At 34.2% G+C, this 23,678-nt stretch overlaps 1 pseudogene; it reads right to left on the bottom strand.

Moving 5' to 3' along the window:
- Positions 1 to 7,789: 7,789 nt before the first annotated feature.
- LOC149250062 (protein RETICULATA-RELATED 3, chloroplastic pseudogene) overlaps positions 7,790 to 23,678 on the bottom strand; it is a 43,254-nt pseudogene continuing 27,365 nt past the window's right edge.

The following is a 23,678-nucleotide window of genomic DNA, read 5'->3' as shown; positions in this document are numbered from 1 at the left end:
CCATTATTGTGGTATCAGAGCTCCAGTAATGCTACAGTTGATTTGAGAAGGAGATTCCAGCTCTACAACTTTCTAAAAACTCCATTGAATTGTTCAGCGAATGACTGGTATGAAAATTGTCAAGTTTTTTGTTCCAAAGGGAAGAAATGTTATTATTTTATTGATTTTAGATTTTTAAATCTGAAAATCAATTTGTGAATTATTATCAAAACTGCGTTGAAGATCATTTCCCAATCGCCAAATTCCATTGAATTGTTTGTGTTGAAAACTGCATTAAAGATCATTTCCCAATCACCAAATTCCATTGAATTGTTTGTGCTGAAAACTGCGTTGAAGCTACATAGAGCTCGTATCAATGTGGTGAAAATTGCGTTGTCAATAGAATTTTAGTTGTATATGAGAGCCCGTGGACTCCATGAGTCCCCACTATCCGCAACAAAATGAAATTCTCATGGCATCTGCGTGTAGTCGCGTGCTCTGTGATCAAAGAGAAGTAATTTTCTAGCTGCCGGAACATTGTTAATTGCCTGTGAATTGATGGTGACGGAAACTTTATAATGGGAATACAAATCCAAGTTGTACAGAGAGTTTGTAGAGTTTGTTGTAGATCGATGAGAATATATTTTTGTAAATAGTTTCACATTTAGAGTTTGTTTAGCACTGGCCCATCTGTGCAGGTTTTTTGTATAGCAATGGACACAAATCACTAAGATTATAGCATATGGAGTCTTTTTTTAATGGGATAACTGTTATAAACCCAGCTTCTCATCTTATCAGCCTAAACGTAGTCGATGCCCTCACAGCCTCAACAATGTCAACTGTAATTCTAGAAATAAGACGGGCAGGACACCGCCTTGGTTCCAGGAACAAGAGTCTGTAACTTTGACGGTGTGGAACACACAGTGGTGGCGTTTGTCACTTCGTTCGGACTCACAGGCGGCGGAAACGAATTGTTGGCTGCAACCGCCTTCTCATCCCTTAACTCTCCCGTCCAATCATTGAGAAACAAAAGAGGCAGCGATACCAATAAGAACGCCAGAACAGATAACAACATCTCATCATGTTTTGTAGTTGGTAAAGATGAATAAGGAAATTAGTGAATGTAGACAGATAGAGGAAGGTTAATGAAAGCGATGACCTTGCACTCCCACGTCGGCCTCCCCAGGAACACGAGCCTGTAACAAGAGTCTTCAAAACCAGCGTTGCCAGCCAGCTAGCTAAGCCAACCAGCGAAGCGATTTTGTAAATGGTACAAGAATTTCGTTGAATTATATTTCTCAGTTCATTGACACGATGTGCGCTCTATGAATGGTTTAAAGTGTGCCTTTCAAAAAGTAGATTGAAATTCATTTTGTTAAATAGGGATTTGATGAAATTATTTTAAATGGGATTTAAAAGAAATTAAAGTTAATGAAGTAATAAGGTGGAGTTTTTTTTAATGGAGTGATAAGGTGTAATTATATTTTGAAATTTTTTATTTTAGTGGAGAAATAAGGTGCGATTGAAATTTGTAATTTTTGGAGTAATAAGGAGTTTTTTCTTTGTAATTTGTTTCTGGAGAGATAAGTGTGACATTGTAACTCAAAGTAATTTTACTTTTAGGGGGGTAACTTTTTTTTTACCAAGTTTTGCAAGAACATCATTGTAAAAGTCAAAATTTGAAAGTTACCTTGTAATTTTTGAGAAATTGACTAGACCCAAGTGCAAAGCTCAGTCATTTTTCTCCTGCTTCAGCATCTATATAAGGGTCAAGGCCAAGCCCCAATAGATCATGTTTTTTGCATGGTGTGTTGAGTGTTGTGTTGCCCATCTTGACATTTTTGTTCTGATTCGTGGTGCGAAGCTTCAACACTACAATGTCTAAGTTGATTAATTTGTTTTCTGATTCCGACAAACTTGAAGGCACAAAATCTTATAAAACATGGCACCGTCTCATCAAAAGCACTCTCATTTACAACGAATTATGGCAGGGTATATGTGATGGAGATATTAAGCCGAATAAACCCACAGATGCAGCTACACTAGCAAAATGGAAGTTAAGAATGCCAAAGCCTTAGCTCTTATTAAATCTTCTGTTAATGATGAAATGTATGTCCATATAGAAAATACTACAGATGCATGGTATACTTTGAAAAATTTTAAAGACCTCTTTCATACTCAGCCTAAACCAAAGAAAGTTGATCTACAATTAAAATTGTTGCAACAAAAATTGACTGAAGGAGGTGATGTACTTGAATATATCTCAAGACTTAAGAATATTAGGCAGGAAATCATTAATGCTAGTTTTCCAGCAATAGATGATAGTTTTATGGTAACAATTGTAATTGTTGGACTTCCTTCTTCCTACACGCATTTTTTGGAGACTCTACAATTAACTGGGAAATTAGAGAAACTAAAGTTTGATGAGCTTTGTGAAATGTTGACTCAACATGATAAAACCTTTGGGAAGAAGAAGAAAGTTGGTGAAGATGTTTTTCTCACAGAGGCTAGCACTAGTAAATCATCAGCAGACAGTTCTCAAGGCAGAGGCAGAGGCAATCAGAATCAAGCAGCACAAAGTCGAGGTCGAAGCCAAAGCAGAGGAAACAATTTTAACAGAGGCAACAGTTCAGGAAGGAATAACTTTCAAGGTAGAGGAAACAACCAAGGAAGAGGCAATTTTCAAGAATAAGGAAATAATAATCAAGGTAGAGGACAATCTCAACATAGAAGTCAAAGTAGAGGCAAAGGACAATATTCAGGATAAGGAAGAGACTTAAGTCAAATAGTGTGTTGAAGATGTAACAAAGTTGGCCATTATGCTGAAGATTGTCGAACATCTCTTAATAAAATTCCCAAGTTTCAGCAACACTCAATGCAATTTGCAAATGATCAAGATGATAATAACTCAAAATATGTTTTTACTTCCTCACCAGCATCACAATTTTCATCACATCTTAGAAGTGATTATGAAGATGCCTGGATCTTGGATTTGGGGGCAACTCAGCACATGACTTGTCGACGTGATTGTTTTTGGAATTTTCAAGATTTCCAACTTAATTCCATTTTTCTTGCTGATGATACAAAACATACTCCTTATGGAAAAGGAGTAGTTAAACTTTTTCTCGCTAGCATTGGAGAAAAAATGATTTCCAATGTATGGTGTGTACCCACTTTTAAGAAAAAATTTCTCTCTTTAGTCACGATTCGACAAGAAGACATCATGTGATTATGGAAGATGGTTTAGTCAAAATTAATTCAGTCAAATAGAGCTTGAAAACTGTCACGACAGTTTATGAAGATGGAAAACTATTACGGATGAAAGGGACAGTTATTCCAAGGCATTCTGATTTTGCAGGGGCAGTGAGTACAAGTATTTCTGGCATGTAAGATATGGACATTTAAATTTTGAGAGTCTTTCTCAATTGCAGAAACAAGGAATGGTTAAAGGACTCCCCACTTTGAAAAGGGAAAATGCAAAATGTAAAGCTTGCATTTATGGCAAACAAAGTCGAGAAAGTTTTCCAACAGGTTCATGGCATGCAAACAGGCGGCTACAACTAGTTCACAGTGATGTTTGTGGAACACTACAAACTTCATTTGGCGGTTGCAAATATTTCTTACTATTCATTGATGATTTCAACAGAATGACTTGGGTTTACTTCTTGAAGAACAAGTCAGAAGCATTTGAGAAGTTTAAAATTTTCCGCCAACTTGTTGAAAATGAAGTCAAAGAAAAGATAGGTACTCTGAGGACAGATAATGGGGGAGAATTCACTTCAAATGAATTCAAAACTTATTGCAGTGAAAATGGCTTAAGACAACATCTTACTAGTGTTTACACTCCACGACAAAATGGAGTAGTCGAAAGAATGAATTGCACCTTGTTAGGAATGGCGAGATCCATGTTAACTTTCAAGAGGTTAAGTCCAACATATTGGACAGAAGCAATGCATACAACTGTCTACTTAAGAAACAGAACTCCAACTACTTCTTTAGATGGAATCACACCTTATGAAGCTTGGTTTGGTTTCAAACCTCGAGCTAAACATCTTAGAGTTTTTGGATCAATATATTATGCCTTAGTTCTGAAAGAAAAACGAACTAAGCTTGACTCAAGAAGTTTAAAATGAACAATGATTGGCTATTCTGATGAGAAGAAAGGGTATCATCTTTTGACCAATGGAAAATTCATTGTGAGCAGGGATGTCATTTTTGATGAAACTGAGAGTAAAAGTGCTGAAGAAATTGAAAATCTTCCTCACAAGTTAGAAACTAAGGGAAGTAAAAGAAATGGAAAAATGCGAAGTCAACCAACTTCACCAAATTGGTATGAACTTGATTTTCCTTCCTTTGAAGATGAGTCATCCAGTCCATCTACATCAACAACATCATCTGGGTCTTCTAGTAGTTCATCCGCATCTCCAAGCAGCAATAATTCTTCTAACAGTGATTCTCCATACTTTTCACCTGAACGAAGAACATCAATTTATATTAATCCTCTTTACAATGATGGAGACTTTACAGAAGCACAAACAAGTGAGCACCAACTACCGAAATGGGTAGTTCAACTTTTGAAAGATGTAAAACCTGATGAGCAGAATAAAACAGGCACCAGAAGGGCACATAGAAGTGAAAGCAATTTTTCCTTGATAGCACGTGATTTTACTGAACCTTCCACATACAAAGAAGCAGTAAAACATAAAGAGTGGCAACAGGCTATGGTTGAAGAATATCAAGAAATAATTGATAACAACACTTGGAAACTTGTTGATTGTCCATCAAATGTTAAACCCATAGGATGCAAATGGGTTTACAAAATCAAGTATAATCAGAAGGGAGAACTTGAAAAGAATAAAGCATGACTTTTCGCAAAAGGTTTTGCGCAGCAGGAAGGCATTGATTATGAGGAAACTTTTTCTCCTACAACTAAATGGAACACCATCTGATTAACACTTGCATTGGCCGCTCAGAAAGGATGGAAAGTTCATCAAATGGATGTGAAAAGTGCTTTTCTCAATGGGGATTTACAGGAGGAAGTGTATATGACCCAACCACCAGGTTTTGAAATTGAAGGACAAGAACGTAAAGTTTGAAAATTGATCAAGGCTTTATATGGATTAAAACAAGCTCCCCGAGCTTGGCATGCAAAGATGGATGAATACCTTAAGAAAGTTGGTTTTCAACGAAGTGAATCGGATGATACTTTGTATGTGTGACAACAAGGAAAATATATGGTAATTCTTGTTATGTATGCAGATGATTTGATCATTACTGGCAACCATGATGATCATATTACACAGGTGAAAAAGGAGTTACATGCAGGTTTTAAGATGATAGATTTGGGATTACTTCACTATTATCTTGGAGTTGAAGTCTTCCAACATCCACATCATATTTTCATTTCTTAGAGTAAGTATGCAGCAGAGGCTCTTCGGCGATTTGGCATGCAGGATTGCAAGCCCGTTCTCACCCCCATGGAGCAAAACTTGAAACTTTCAAAATTTGAAGGGGGGGAAAAGGTGGACAGTACCACTTACAGACAGTTGATTGGCAGCTTGATTTATTTGACAAATACTCGTCTTGATCTATCTTATGCAGTTATTATTCTTTCACGTTTTATGTAGGAACCATGAGACAACCACTGGAATGCAGCCAAAAAAGTTCTTCAATATATCCAAGGAACAAAAGATTTTGGTCTTCTTTACACAAAGACTAAAAATTTTGTACTTAGTGGATATTCTGATGCCGACTTTACTGGGAGTATTGATGATCGAGCATCAACATCAGGTTATTTAATGAACATGGGGTCAGCCGCAGTATCTTGGAGTTGTAAGAAACAAGATACAGCGGTCATTTCTTCCGCAGAAGCAAAGTACATTTCAGCATGGGAAGCAGCATGTGAAATTGTTTGGTTGCATTGAATTTTGCAGGACTTGGGCATTTCTCAGGCAGAAGCTACATCATTATTCATTGATAGCCATTCAGCCATCAAACTTGCCAAGAACCCAGTTTTTCATTCAAAGACAAAGCCCGTGGACACCAAGTATCATCATATCAGATCTCTCATTGCCAAAGATGTCCTCAAGCCAGTTTATTGTCCTTCCTAATATCAGATCTCTGACATTTTCACAAAACCACTTGGCAGAATAAAATTTATTAAGTTTAGGGATGAGCTTGGTATCTGTTGTAATGTATCTTTGGATCATAGGAAGGAATGTTAGATGATCCAAAAATACAATTTTATCATAGGTTATAAAATTAAAATAAAATAATTATTAATTTAAGATATTAAATTAATAAGTATTATTCTAGAATGTTTAATTATTTAGAATTAGTATATTGTTGTAACTAGATATGACTCTCCAAATGTGTCGTATCTTAGGCTCTATTTTAGGAGATTTGTTAGCTAGTTGGTTTGAATAACATTTATTGTAAATGGACACTTGTTATTTAATAAGTGATCCATAGTTAGAGGTAGTTAGGACATGGAACTTATAAATAGCTCATTGCAAGAGTGTTTGAATGTTCGGATGTAAACTCTTGCAAATTCAAATTATGTAATTATTTTTTTTTGATTAATAAAATTACGTGTCTGAGGACATTTCTGCCATTATAATAATTTGCAACATGAAAAGGATACTCAACCTCATCGAAAGAGGAAGCCCTAATGTTTCAATAGGAACAATAGTGAAAATAGAGGATTAATATGATGTCCCTGTCGAATCACCAACCATGGAGAAAATAAACACAATAATAAAGAGATTGTAGTTACTCTCAAGGAGAGATACCTTTACAAGTTTGAATCCATAGCAACAAAACAAAATTACACATAACTTTTGTAGATTGATAAAACATGGCACCGAAGGTACAACCATATCAACTACTATTATCTTATGCTAGTGACTACACAAAGAATTGTGAATGGTCCACCATAATCCAAGGAGGAGTTCTAATGAAGCAGTTTCATTAAGCAAGCAACACCATGAAAATTTGGAAATAACATGGCACAATGAGTGAGGTAAACACTAAAATTAGTGCATAGTGATAAATGTGGATCGACAAGGATGGAACCAATTGGTGACTTTGATTATTTTCCAGTGTTTTGTGATCAAATTAAAATCTTTTGAAGTATTTATGAAATTCTGAAAGCTATTAAAAAGGAAGAGATGAAAAAATAAAAAGGTTTGAAGGACTGAAAATGATAACAAATATATAACCCATTTTACGGGTACTGCAAAGCATTATTAATTACAAAAATAAATTCTGTAGAGATCAAATAACTTGTCAAATTGAAATCATTTTACACAATTTTGTGTGGTTCTTTATTCTTAAATATCTTTAATTTTCACCAGGATTTTGTCTAGTATCTAAGTAAACCATTTATGTTTTGGAAAACTCTCATTTAATTGAGGGTCTGGAAGGAAAAGTAGTTCTGGAAGGTTCAAGATGTTGAGATGCATAATTGAACACATCATTGAGACTTCTTATTCACGGCTTGGGCAACTTTCCATTTGAAAACATTGTCTTGATATAATTTATTTGTAATTGCAGTTTAATGTTCTTCAAATTTGGAAAGAACATGCAAAGGGGCGGGGTTGGGACATGCATTGGTCAGGTAAAATCGTTGATCGATTCCTTAATTGAGTATCTAAACTGTTTGCACTGTCCAAGTAATAAAGTTTTAATATTATCTATATTGAATATTGATGTATCATGAGTACAACCTTTGGGTAGGTTAAGACCCGCTAGGAGGTTTCATGTAAATAATTTTTTTGTTGTGTTGTTTGAAACCATGGAGATCCTTTCCCTAATCTAGTAACAACTTGGAACTTTCTTCTTGCGATAAGGGTGGTGAGGATGGTGGCACATCAACTTTCTGGGAACTAGTTAGTCTAGTTAAGACCACAAAACTTATTCCACCGAGTACATTATTCAAACATTGAATCACAACCACAAAAGTCTTAAACATCAATGGAGTAAATCATTTTTCCAACAAAAAAATCAATGCCATTTATAGTTTGATACTTGAGATTGTTGCTTAATCCCATGGGAATAGCCCATGTATATGAGTTCAATAATGTGGGGGTGGCTTATTTTGGGTTTCAAAGTTGGGATCCATCTTCTTTCTGACACTAATTGGTATATTGGATAATGCAGTCCCTACAAGGCCTGCAACAAACCCAATAACTGCAAACAAGGCACCCTTATAAACAAAGGTACCCAGTCCTTCCAAGACACTAAAGGATCTCATCTCAAACATGTGGATTGTAGGGAAACTTAAAAAAATACTAGGGAGATTTTGTACTAACATTATTGTTGATGAAGGAGCCAACAAGTACATCAATACAAAATTGATGATGTAACCAACAAGAAGAGTGGAAAACACAAAGTCCAACTCATTCAAACAAAACTTAGGCATGGACTCCATGTCACCAAGGCAACATGTAGTTTCCCCTACAAGCTCTTCCATTAGGACCTTGAATGAAAACTTTGTGTCTTCTTCTACTCTTGATATCCAAGCTCGTAAAAATGCACCTGAAAACCCACCTCCCATCTTTTTCCCATTGTTATTGTCTTATGATTTCCCCTCCCACCCTGACGACTTCCCACCTCCTCCTCCTCCACCATTATTGTTGTTGTTTCCAATTCTGGACCCCTTACCTCCATCTCCACTATACTCGATACTTTGAAATGTTGTTGATATCCAATTTCTAATATCCCTTAGACTACATTCATTCCCTTGGTTCTCAAGCCTAATGGAACCAAACTTCTAATCCATGCTATTTGCACAACTTTCCACTGGAAAAGTAGTTGAAATAACATTGGTATTACAATTTTTCATAAAGTTCCCATTCAATAAACCCAAATCAATATTTTTATGGGTTACTCTTGCAGTTGCTATTGACAAGATCGATGGGGCAAGGAAGCACATCATCAACTTTAATGACATAGCCAAAACATCCCCAACCAAGAATAAGAATGAAAACATTAAAATGATGGATATGAATAAACAATACAGTTGTTTGATCATAGACATTTCAATAACTAATCAATCCCGAAAAGATATAAAGCTTTGATAGAAAAATAATAAAACTTCAACAAAGAAGAAAAATGCAAATCTAAAACAAACCACTAGTTCCACATAAAAATGACACAAACAAAGAGTATTCACCTTTGGCGGGCATCAGAATCAGAAACATTCGAAGAAAAATAGGGAAAGCAATCGATCTTTGAAACAAATTAAATAAACTTACTCTTCACCAAAATAAATAAATATTGAGTAACAACCTATGAAGGTTCAAATTGTGACTTCGACAGGCGTCACAATCTCACAAATTCAAGGAGAAATAGAAAAATAAAACCATCTTTATAAAAAAATATATATAACCACAGAATATCACAAAAATAAAAAGCTTTAAAAACCAATAACAATAATGTGGACCTCATGCAAGGGCCTCCCTTGCATGAGGCCCACCTGGCATCTTCAGTGAACTGTTAAACATACCTCATGGATGCGGTTTTTTCTAGAGTAGCCAAGATATTTCTGTTGTGAGTTGGCCTAAAGGAAGATACTCCCCTGTTGTGATATTTAAATGGGTAGCAACAACACCTCCTTCATTCACCTAGATAGGCGTTCAGGGTACAAATATTGCAGGAGCTAGACCAATATCTTATCCACCATAATTTTATTCAACATCTCGACTAGTTCAAGATAAATACCCAACCAAAGCAAAGTATGCAGCTGTTGATTCTGTTTATTCAATTCCATATCCTCTAAAGTTAGAGGTTTGTGATACCCAGGTTGTGCCTTTAGTGATCCCAAAGAGGAGGAGACAGATGTTCTAGATGCTTCATAAAATGTTACAGATATAGACCTCCAAATGGATAGTTACATTTTAGGGATTATAGTCCTACATAAACTAGTCAATGCGTCTTCTATGAAGACAACTTTACAATCTACTCTCATCAAACATATGGTTTCAATGCTCATGGAGGTCGTCTTTTTTGGAGAAGTAGACGTATTTCTATAGCGAGTTAGCCTTAAGGAATATACTCCCCTGTTGTGAGATAACAATGGGTAGCAACAAAACCTCCTTCACTCACCTAGATGGGAGTTCAAGCTACAAATGTTGCAGAAGTTGGACCAAAAACTTATCGACCATCATTTCATTCAACATCTTGACTAGTTCAATATAATACCCAACCAGAGCAAAGTAAGAAACCGTTGATTATGTTTATTCAGTTCCATATCCTCCAGTTTAGAGGTTCGTGAGACCCAACTTATGACTTTAGTGATCCCAAATAGGAGGAGATAGATGTTCTAGATGCTCTATACAATCTTACAGATATAGACCTCCAGATGGATTGTTACATTTTCGTGATTATAGGTGTGGATAAAATAGTAAATGTGACTTCTTTGAAGATAATGATGTAATCTACTCTCATAAAACATAAGTGTTTTTCTAGTGTTGTGGTAAGTGTTGTTTGTTCCCTCTTGATCATTTTTGTGTTTCGTCCTACAACTTCCCGAATAACTGTAGGATTTGTGCCCCCTCGTCCTAGTCCGAGCATCCACCGAATGCAATTTCAAATATAGTCCCAAAATGTTTTAAGAATGAGAGGGGTAGAATTCAGATCATAGATCTGGTGCTGCTTCTATATTTTCTTTTTATGATTATGGAATGGAAGCAATTCTCTATCCCAGTCATGCATGGAAAAGCAAGGACTCTTCTTTTTTTATTTGTATCAACTCAGTGATTTGCACCTATGGTAGGATTCAAGCCAAGTTCTAACTAAAACTCATGCATTAGGCCTAACAAAAACACGTGAATGATCCTCGAAGTTAAGTTGGATATGGTAGTTGAACTGGTGTGCAGAAAGGAGAAAGGAGGTATCTGTACACAACAAAAAGGAGATAGACTGACACCTGGAAAAAAAAAATAGATGACGTTGTATAGGAGACCTAGAGGAAATCTCTATAGTGGAGGATGATGAATCTCTATAGTGTCTGTAAGAAAAACCTCATAATAGAACGCCTATCGGCATAATTAATATACATTAATTAATTTATTACGAATATAGATAGACATTAACTCATAATTAAAAAAAATTATTTATTTTTATTATACATTTAATTTTATCAATTTTTTTTTAAATAATTAAAAAAAAAATTATTTTAAATTATTATTATTAGTAATTATTAAAAAATTTATATATGATTTAAATAAATACACATATAAAAATAAATCTAATAATATTCTTAACTATGGAGATTCACCTACACTTAATCATGGAAATTCTAAATCTATAAACAAACTTTATTACAATATATGGGTCAAGTATGGCTTATCAATACCACATGTCCAAAAAATCATAATTCATTTTATATCAAATTTGTTCATATGACAATTTTTTTTAATTAATCAGTTTAATTAATATGATATAAAGGGCACAACTACTTTTGAAATAAATCTCAACCTTTAATTTGTGAGTATTACTAAGAATATTCTTGAATATTTTATGAAAGTTAAATCCTTACCATTCACCTAGTAATTATTGATAATTAAATTAAAATGATGAAATATTTATTCCAAAATAGACACACATCGCTACTACATTTGGGTTTAAATTCTAATGACAGAATGGACAAAATAAAAAAAATTGTTAGAAGTTAAATGATTTTTTTGTTTTTTGTTTCTAAATGCCAACTACCATCGAATATTTGACGACATATATGTACCCATGAAATATTCGACAATTATCTTATCCCATTGACTATCCGATGGTTTCCTATAATCCCTCTTGTCGTCGAATATCTGACCTATGTTCTTTTACGTCGTATATCCAACGATGTATCCAATATGAAAATGTGTTGCCCAATTTCCTACAAATGGTAAATAATATTCATATTAATATCTATAATATATTAATATTAATATTAATATTATACTATATGATATATATGTGTGTGTGTGTGTGTGCGCGCGTAGGCCCTAACATCATATAACTCTGACATAGTTGCTATATATATTAGTTGTGACTTTTTTGAAAGGTTGTAGGCTTATCATCATTGAAATTTTAGTGGTAAAAAATGTCACATTACATTCCTCAAGGAGACCAAGGATACATAGGATCAACATCGAGGGTTTCTAAAGATGGAAAATGTTATTGCCATTATAGAAAATGCAATGGCTTGAGACCAAGGAGAAATCTATTAACATCAACTAAAAAGCATTGTAGATAGTATGAAAATGTTGAAGGGGGACATGAATATCATCCATTTGTAAGTTATTTATTATATGCCTTTGTATTGTAGATTGTTTTTGTAAATTTTTATATGTATATTGTATTTTAGATTGTATGTCTTTGTATTGTAAATTGTATTATATTTCTATTGTAAATGTATTTTATAATATTCTTTTGGGAGGTGTTTGAACTATGTTGTCATCTTGATGTGGACTAGAAATATTATTTGATTATTTTCGTTAGGGTCGATTAAGGGGTTAGGTCAAGTTATGAGTTAATTAATTTATGGGCTTAAGGGGTTACTATTTAAGGGTTTATAAGGGGTTAGGGGTTAAGGGATTAGAGGTTAGGGGTTTAAGGGCTTAGAGGTTAGGGGTTTAGGGGTATATTTTTTAGGGGGTTAATTTGGACCTGGAGGATTTAGAGGTTAATCATGGGTTTTTATGGAGCATTATTAATAATTTTTTAAAGTAAATTATGCAAAATATGACATTACAATGATGAATGAAAAATAAGATCAATATGTTTTTACTATGGTCATGACTATATATCTCAGAAAGTGTCTCACTTCATACATGTCAAGAAAAGTAACATATTTCTTATATTTTTTCAACATATTCTTAAATATCTTGATAAATTGCACAAACATCATCATTGATTTGTTTTCTTTATTTCTTGGTCTCACCTAAGTTGTCTTTCTCTTTGTCTTTGTTGTCTTTTTTTTCCTTATATATTATATTTGTAAATTGTTGTTATATAGACATTTCAATATTTGCTATATATACTAATATTACTTTATTGATTGTAATTGTATAGTATCACCCCCTAGGGCATTTCTCGACGAGGAAGAGGTGGTTGTAGTACAAGCACCTATTCAAGAACATGGAGTGATTAATATTGAGGATCAAGCTAATGATCCTATGGAAGAAGATAATGATGTTGATAACATAGTTGAATAATATGGGACAAATGGATTGATCCTGAAGACATTTAATAATGTTGGAATGGATGATGATGACAACCAATATGATTATCGTGCTTTTAATTATCTTGTACTTGATATGGAAAATAAATCTCTTTATGAAGGCTCAAAAACATCTGTTCTCTTTTCTCTATTGTTGCTGGTAAACTTAAAGGTGGTGAATGGTGTTTCAAACACATGTGTGACACAAATCCTAGGGTATGTAATATATTTTGTGATTTTTAGTACTATATACACGATAAAGTAATTGTTTTTCTCGTTGTTTTTAATGTTAGTATGTTCATCTGCAACATTTAATTAATTTGTAACATTTGGATGAAATATGTACAATTAATATTGTTTAGTACATTAACCAATACTACTTTTTTTATGTTGTAGATTACCAGGTGAATTTTTTTTAGCACCGTCAAATGTTTTACCTCGTACTTACTAAGATTTACATGTCCTTATGAAAGACGTTGGAATGAATTATCAAGTTATTCATGCATGCCCTAATCATTATATCCTCCATTATAAAGAACATGTGTTGAAAGAAAAATGCCCGAAATGTGATGAGAGTAGATATCAAACTAATAAAGTAACAAAAAAGGTTCCTCACAAGGTTCTTTGTTATATTCCCATAATTCCATGTTCATGACAATTGTTTAGGTGGAAAAGCATAGTAAAATGTATGGATTACCATGCAAGGAATAGAAGTGAAGATGGTGTTCTTTGAATGTCTGCAAATGGATATGCATTTAGGAATAAAGAGGAAAAGTGGTGATTGTTTAAATAAGAACCTCATAATCTTAGGCTTTCATTAGCAACTAATAGTGTCAATCCATTTGGAGAGGCCAGATCTACTTACTCGATGTGGCTCGTTTTTGTTATCAACAATAACATTCCTCCATGGAAGTCAATAAAGAGGGAGCACATAATGTTGACAATGATTGTTCCAAGTATTAATTTGCTTAGAATAATTTTTTTAGCACAATAACATCTTATTTGTCTTGTTTGTTTCATAATTATGTCCTATATTATTTTTTTAATTTACTCATATATGTTCAATTATGCCTTATAATTATGTCTTATATTTTTTTTTGTTTACTCATATATGTAATAATTTATATGTATTATATGTTCAATCAATTGGGTACATATCAGGTCAAAGATATGAATGTATATATCGAGCCTCTTATCAATGAGTTAGTGGAATTATGGAACGGTGTCACTATGTATGATATATCTAGACCATTGATTGCATAAAGGGAATTTTAATTCCATGCAATGCTTGTATGGAAAATTCATGATACCCCAGGGATAACACATTCTTACGGTATGTACTTATGGGAGGTTTATAGTAGATACATGCATTGGCATTATGGGAGGGTTTGAAGACTCATATAAAAATATGGGAGGGTTTGGAAAACTATATAAGTTAGTAATATGTTTTGAATTATTATTATTTGCTAAAATGATTTTTGAATTATTATTTTCTAGTATATTTTAAATTATTATTATCACCCTAGCCCGCGCCCACCTCTGCCCACCTTTGAGGTGCAAAAGGAAAGCTCGCATCCACCCACCTTTGAGTTGCAAGAGGAAATCTCGTCTCCACCATTTCCCTATCCCAAGCCCGCCTCCTCTCACCTCCGAGCTGCAAGAGAAAAGCTATATTAATAGATACTATTGATCCATACTATGTTATAATATATAGTACTGTGAGGAGGCTTACAGATTTTTGGAAAAAAAAGTGTGGTATAGTTTGACCCATAGACGTCAACACCTATCAGACATTGTATTTTCTTCCAAGCTCTTTGAAACACTAAAGAGTCTCTTGTCGTGGATACTTAAAGTGGCCCGACTTCCCTACCCTAGATATGTATTGTACCTTTGTCATTTGAAACCCTTCGCTATCGGTTCACAATACTAATTTTAACTAAGTTCTATGATAATTGTTTTTGGTGGGTTGATATGTGTATGTGCAACTCACTATGCAAATAATATTTTTGAGTTTTTATATAAGTTTTTACTATTACTTATGGTGATTTTCTGGAAGGATTTCCCTTTTCTAGTGTTAAAGCTACACGCATATTGTTAATAATAATTAAAGGAATATTTAATGTCAAAATATAATAGAGAGAAAATAGTTTAACTTATGTCCACATTTGTGTAATTAGGGCTCTCAAAAGCTAGATTACTCCATAACTTAAATCATACTTGTTTTCCTTTAATTTGATTGGTTGATTTCTTAATCATTTAGAATTGTTCATATTACATATTTAATACAAAATAAGAAGGGGTCAAGTGATAAAGAGGTGAAACATTTAATCATTGACCTCATGTGTATCAATTGAAGATGATATTTACAATGTTCCTTATATCTTAGTGAAGTAAGGCATGCATGGACCTAGTCAAAGTCAGCCAATCCTTTGGTTAGGTGAGTTTATCCTCTAGGTTGTGACATGGCATTGATTGAACCAATATGCCATAGTTGGGGTCATGGAATGGAAAATAATGGGTAGTTACCTTGTCAATTGTGTTGGTGCCACATGGATTGAATATTGGAGCTACATTAATGTTTCATTAGAGATGTAGAAGTGAAATTTCTTATAACATAAAATAAATCTTTGCAAAAGAAAATTTTTGTTGTGTAGACATGAGTATCGAAACCTCACTTAATGTAAAGAACTAATATTCCCTAATACTCTTGGAGATTTTTTAGTCTTATGGTGCTCATGTATTGAATTTTGGGGTATTGTTGATCAATGGTTCACGTGATGTAGTGGCCTACATAAGAATTAGAGGACATGTCTCCAAGATACCAAACTCTCATGTGATATGTCCCTCATGCATATAAGGCAACCCTTTGTAGTGTCACACCACTAAACAATTTTCTTTCTTATGTATCATTACCTAAAGGAATTTTGAAAATGACAAGTTTCAAGGCATTTATTGCCTCAAAAATCATGCCACTCACTCCAAAATATCTATAAAACGGAATTTAAGATTATATTGGATTTAATATTGAATAAAAAAATAATTAAACATTAAATGTTAAAAAAATAGAAAAAAGTAAAAACTAAGTCTCAATGCCTTATTTATAAAAAAAATCATGACAGGGCCTTATTTATAAAGAAAATCGTAACCCAACCTATTATTTTCCTCCTAAGTCACGTGCCTCTGCCTTCGATCCCTGCCTTAGCCATCGAGTGCCTCTGTCATTGATTCCCGCCTCCACCATTGATACCTACTTAGCCCACACCTCCAGCCTCCACAATCGATCCCTGCCTCCACCATCGATCACTGCCTCAACCATCGACCTTATTTTGCCTAACTCTGTTATTGATCCCTACCTATTCCTTTAACCCTAGCCTGCACCCCCCTTTACCATCGATCCTTGCCTCCACCATCGATCCCTTCCTAAGCCATGGACCTTGTTTTGCATGCCTTTGCCATTGATCCATACCTATTCATTTAACCCTAGCTCATTCCTCCCCTCCACCATTGATCCCTACTTCTACCCTCAACCTTATTACTTTAACCTTAGCCTCCTAGATTGATAGCTCTACTTTGCTAGGTGGGGCATGTGGATTTTTCGATTTGCCTTCTAATATGCTCTTTAGTTTATGGTTTACCCACTAACTGTCTGGTGCCTCGTTTGGCCCGTTCCACGTGTTCTTTCTTTTTCTAGACATGGCTCTAATTGATGCTTAGTGAAATTTTTCTAATGTAAGTTATTGTCCACAACCTTATTATTCAACAACTAATTTAGCTCAGGGATAGCCATCTCAAGGGCTTGAGGAAGATCAAAGCATGAGGATAGCGACCCTACATTAATAAAATCAAGAATGAATGAATATGGCCTAGCTCAACCACAATATCATGACACCCAACCCCTGCAACTCCATTATGAGAAGCTACATAGGAAGGGGTCGCCACTCAGGGAAGGGAAGAGGATCTGGGCATCCCCCCAACACTATGGACGACACATCCATTGCAACACAATTTGATATCAACATCCTTGAGGACATCAGAACAAGTGTGGTTGAGATGGAAGAGGAGGAGACCTATAGGGGGCGCATGTCCCTCTGGGCTCTCCATAATATTTTGGCCTGTTAGCTAAAAGATAGGGAGCAGGACAAGTCTAAAGCTAATAATTGGATAGTGAAGTTTTCTGCACAACTCATCCATTCCACCTCACTAAAAAAACTTTCCAAAGACCTAAAAATTGATTACCCCACCAACCTCCCATACCCTACTATGTCTCCCTTGAGTTCCCCTTCCTCCATCGTGTCTCCTCTGCCTCCTCATATAGATGCTCCTCCCTCCCCCCTCATCCAAATCCTTATGGGTGTTACATCATGGAAGAGGCCCCTGAGGATTCTAGCACTCTAGATGCTGAAGGAAACACTTAGGTAGAAGAAGGCATCATCATGGCTACAATGAATGTCCAGTGAGACATGCGATATCCACCAGTGACTTGGCAAGCAGAAGATTGGTAATTTACTTTTCATTTTGATTGATGAATATCAGACCAACCTTGTTTTGATTTAATGAACATCATAGTGACCTCAACTCTTTTGTTAGTCCTAAGTGCACATGATCTGGGCCCAAGAAGATCCCAACACCATTACAGTCATCATTCATGGTGCTATGAGGCTCAATCCTCCATTGTGAGTTGAATGATAATATATTTCACATGTTAAACTCTCTGGAAAACTTAGAATATAGTTTCCCCTCCCAAGGGAAGATATTCTTTTATCACAGACTCTGGTAAATTTTGTACATGTATATACATTATGTAATTTTTATTTGTTAATATAATGTGCTTCTCATTCATGGTCCTATTTCCACACGTATGTGATAGTGAATTCTCTTGAATGAAAATAGAATCTATCCAATAACTCGTGTCCTTAGTCCCCTATTCAACTAACTAAGTGTGCTTTTCAATCTATCATTGGTAACCATAACTTTAGAACTCCGGTCTTCTTAGTCTATAAGAAATACCCGAAATGGAGGTGCTATGAGTTGACAAACTCGTAATGAGAAAGAGAAAGGTTGGAGTGAGAGAAATTATGTGAGCCACATTCTACTTGAACTTACATGCATATATGCATTGTTGGAGAACGCTTGGGTGTCCAACCCACTATGTTTCAGTTACAAGACATCAACATAACTGATAAGGAAGACCAAACCATTTATTGCTAACTGTTGCCCAGAAGAAGGATATGATGAATATAGCCTTATTACACCTAATTTCTCATGTTGTTAGGTTTAAGAACCATATCTGAATAGGTTAGCTCTTCGTATTAAATACCAATCCTATATGTAATCATCATGCTTGTTATCAACTTCTTGTTTATTTTTTTCCCATATGTAACATCATGTATTTATCCTAATTAATCACATTGAATTAAATAGTATAGGAGAATCAATAGTATAACATGATTATATATAATGAATACTAGAACAAACATGCTTAAGCTAAAGAATACAGAATAGTTTGTTTGAACAACATTGATTACTCATCTCCTTTGTTTACAGAATGACCTCGTATTTATAGTAGTTACAATGATAAGGTATACACTCTATCACACTATTCATAACACACATAATTGTAGAATCTATCTTAAGGATCATATTCATAAGGTAGCACAAGTCATTTCATTGTGGCTAAGCCACACAATCCAAAGCTCATTGTCTCCTTACATGTATGTCCTTGTATTCCTTAGCTTATTCCATACAAGTTTCATATATATGCATATAATTTCTTTCTGTCATGCCACTGTTGTTGGAATGAACTAGGTTGAGTGACCTATTGCTCCATTTGGTCTAGATGAGTTGCAGAAAGTCCACTTATTTTTTCATTTGTGTGCTCTAATTCACTCCATCACAAGTCATCCTTTTTTTCTATGCCATAAGTTTTTTATCCATTGCAACTCTTTCATCCACACATATGCCCAAGGAATGTGTGCCTAATATGTATGCACAGTGAGTGTTCCTAATGGTTTGGATTTTTAGTAATGTGTGCATTAAGGCACCTTATCTACCCATCAAAATCCACCAAGCGTATAACACTGCACTAATTTTTCTTGTACATGATCTTGGCATGGATCCTCAAGCCATATAGACAAGATTTTTCTCTCATAGTGCATACAATTTGGTTGTTCCATTGCACCACATTTCCAACTGCAAGCATGATATATGTATAGGTTACCTCAACAATCCCAAAATTATGCATATATGACAATTGAGCAGAGGTGCATGGTCATGCATGACCTATTGTAAACCCCAATATTTAATTCTAAGGGTATGTGCTACCTACCCATTTTCGAGATTCTTGAATAACTACATATTGCAAGGAGAGACCCAAATAAATTCTCATGTTGGGAGCATATGTGGGGGTGGTGAAACATATAGAAAAGAATAGTGGAATGGGAATGTGTGAAAGTGATAGGGAAGTGATTGCAAGTGAACTAGGGGAACCACACATGAGGCTAAAATTGTGCCCTTGAATTAGAGTGACAAAAAATCTCTAGGTAATAGATTATCCATGTGTAATTATGGGCTACCTAACTAGTGAGGACATCTGGTGTTGAAGCCACCAACCTAAACTAAAGGGCCATATGAAAATTCTAATAAAGCTTCTTGAATTTATGGAAAATGGGCACTAAGAAATGGAAGTATTGAGGGACTAATGGCTTACTGAAGGATTCACTTTGTGTAAGTTTCTTGTGAAATTAATTTGAGACCATTAAATATGTTAAACCAAATATTGTTGAGTAATCTCTAGTAGAGCAATGGATCAACAATCTTTTTTGAGTAATTTGTAGTATAGCAATGGAGCATATTGCATGTTCACGCTCAGAAGCTTAAAGAACTTTGATCTATCATAAATTTTAAGGGTCATGTGGGGCTATAGTGAATCCCAAAATTATTATGCATACTTAATGGTATTTGGTGATATTTAATTTACTATGAGCAACAACATTAAATATGGGTGTAAATTTCCTTAGATATCTTGGATGATTTATTATAATTACAAGCCTAGATCCATCTAAACTCCAGATCTACCAAGCACTAAGAGGGATCAAATATTTTTTTTTGCTCTAAAAGAGGTATGCACCTCAAGATATTTGATCCAACCCAATATGTGATTAGTTAGGATAAATACAAAACAATTATGTTTGAACAATATTGATTACTCATCTCCTTTTTTTATAGAATGGTCTTGTATTTATAGTAATTACAATGATAAGGTATAAGATCTATCACCAATTCATAACACTAATGTAGCACATATCACACTATTCATAACATACTTTTTGTTTCCATATTCATCTCATGATGGTTCTCATCCAAATGATGCCCATTCCAATTATGAAAACATCATGTACCATATTATGAAAACATATTTTTGATGATAATTTTTTTTGAGATGAAGTATTTTGTCTATGATTAATGAATGAATGAATTTTATATGTTAATGAATAATTTCTATATGTTTTTCTATGTACATGACCTTGTTTCACATTATGTTAACATATTTTTTATGATGACATTTATTGAGATGAAATATTTTGTGGATTTACAAATGAATGAATGTTTTCTAATTTTTTTTTGATGTAATTTAATGTCTTACTTTCAACTATTTTGTATATAGTAGATAGATTGGGTACTGGGTAATTGAGAATGATGTGAGTGGGGGGGAGGGGCCATGAGAGCTTCCACATTCACGTGGTTGGACCTATTCAATAGAGAATAAATTAGGATTTGGATAGCCTTGGAGCAAAAAACTCTCGATGCAACAGAGCAACAACAAAGTCAATGTTCACTTCATTGTTGCTTCATCGAGTGGAGGGGAGTTCGCTACAAGATTAAACTACTCCAGCAATTTATTCTCGAAAACAAGAGGATCTCATTCAGGTATGCATGCACACAAGTCTTTTTAATTATTGTTTATTCATGCAATTAAATTTAATATTTGGTAAAATTTAATCTAAGTTTGCCTCATTGGTCTCATGAATATGTGTAGGACAACTAGTTTCAATTTGGATGTATAAGTAGAACAAGTATCTGAAGAAAATAACTCAAAATGGTAAGGGTTTAGGTGATATAACAATTTTTTTTTTTATATTTGTGTTGTATGTCTTGGTCGAGTAGGAGTTACATAAAGTTTTATAAGAAATAATAAACTTTTCCATGAAAAGATCATGTAGTATTTGTCTTTCTTTGGAAATTGTGTTTGTAATTGAGTGAAATACCATAAAATGTCAGTTTTGATGCAAGGCAGTGGGATAAACTCTTACCCTATTAATTCGGCATAAGGAACTAATATGACTTTTCGTATATTTTGTTAATTATTTATTGTATCTAACTTCTCCTCCTTCCTTCGGTTTGCAGATACTTTCATTCACATATATGCATTTAAAATATTAACTATGGTTTGAGTCATATACACCAAAAAAACTCATTGAAGTATGAATTAACTTTAGCCCACCAAGCGCTTGGATACCAGGTGTGTGCTTTAGTTTTGAATTGCATTTGATTTCAAGAAATTTGTTATTTATACATTGCAAATCTTCCAAGACCATAGATGTTGAGAAAAACTAGGGTAAACATAAATAAGGTTTCTTTTATAATGTTTTCTCTTGTAATATTGAAAATTCTTGTGATATAATGTTAGTTCATCATCATCATAAGTAGTCAAACATTCATAGCTTAAACTTGAATAATCTTTTATATCCATCTTGACATCTTCTGCTATGGTTTTTTACATAATCCCTCAATTCCAAAATTAAATCTTAGGTATTAACAACTTAATAGTAAAGAAATTCTTTAAGTCCGAGAAACTAGACACACCATCCACAAAATAAAATATTGTACATCTAAGGTTTCAACAATATGATTTTTATAATTTCATGATAAACTTTACTACGTTTTGTTACAAACCCTAGAACTAGCAAGTTTATATCTAGGGTTTCATTAATGCTAATCTTCTGCATGGATACAAACATTAAAACTTAGAAATTTTGACTAGGGTTTCAATAATTCACCAGACCCTAAAGGTTTAGGGTTTTATGACAACCCTAAAAGATTAGGTTTTACCAAATTATTACCAAAAAACCTAAATATTGTTAGACTTACAAACCCTAAGTAGCCTAGGGTTTCAATATTATCGACAATATATTCTAAGCATCAACAAGTTAGAGTTTTATAGTGAACCCTAAAAATTAGGGTTTCCACAAAAATGAACAAATGAAAAGAGATATGATAGAGGTAGATTCAATCTAGTGATTGATCTTCCTAACAAGAATCTTTTACGATTCAAAATACTAAACATAAAATAGTTAGTAATACAAGGAAAATTTTAAAATAATTTTAATAAATAATTTTTTACAAATAGACATACTTGGAGTTGCTCCTTTTACAAACCTTGTAGGGTTTTTCCTTGGAGTGTTCTCTCTCATGAATCAAAATTTATACCTACAATACTTAATGACAAGTACAACAAAGAAAACTATACAATACCAAAAACTGTGAAGTCAATCTAGGATTTCCTAGGCAATTAAAGTTTCCAATTACAAACTTTGGAAATCAAAATATCTTTTACAAACCCTATGACTAGGGTTCTTCATGAGTTACCTAGGGGTTTACACTATTGGATAGAAACTACCAATATTAAATTTTATAAACCATAAGATGACTCAATTCTTGATTATAGATATCTTATAAATACATACCTTTGCCTTTGTTTGTTTCAATGAGCTTGTTTCCCTTTGCAAATTGAATACAAGTTATTGGATAGCCAAAACATAAAACATAAAGGAAGTACTTAGCTGAGATCAATGAGGTGGATGTTAGAGATAATTCCTCATAACGCTTTCTTGTAAACTTTGGTGCTTCTAATTGTTTGTTACATGGTGATTTATGCATATTTATATAAATAGGCATGTCTTATTCACTACTTATTAGAATTGGACTTCATGAAGGTGACTGTGAGAGGTATTCTTTCTCAAGATATCTTTACTCCTACAGAACTTGAATTTTCCCTATCACTATATTCCCTTGTCCAATCACGTTGCTATCTTTGTTGTCTTATAGGGCATCCAAAGCACTTGTTATAGGGCCTAAGGATCCTCCTCAATTCATCCTACAACAACATGTCAACCAACAGAAAGATATGCAACCTCTAGCACATGATAATACCACTATTATGGCTATAGTATACCCTGTTATCCTGCGCTATCCATCTTAGAGGCTGGATCTTGAAGCAAAGAGCCTTAATAGCCCTCACCACCCTCAAAACAACCTCCAATACACGTTGTTCCTACAACAGGTACCTGTGGACCATAACAGAGACTAATCACACATATAATCGCATAGAAATACATGTCTTGTTACCTTAGAAATGCATCCTCAGACCAACAAGAAATTCGCTCCAAAATAGTGCCAAGGCACTTCCAAAAACTTGTCTTCCTTAGCC

Source organism: Pinus tabuliformis, chromosome 7 (assembly GCF_031772625.1).
Source record: "Pinus tabuliformis cultivar Carrire ecotype Pingquan chromosome 7, CPIR1, whole genome shotgun sequence".
Taxonomy (NCBI): Eukaryota; Viridiplantae; Streptophyta; class Pinopsida; order Pinales; family Pinaceae; genus Pinus; species Pinus tabuliformis.
The sequence above is the reverse complement of the archived record's forward strand: the minus strand, read 5'-3'. Positions and strand labels throughout refer to the sequence as shown.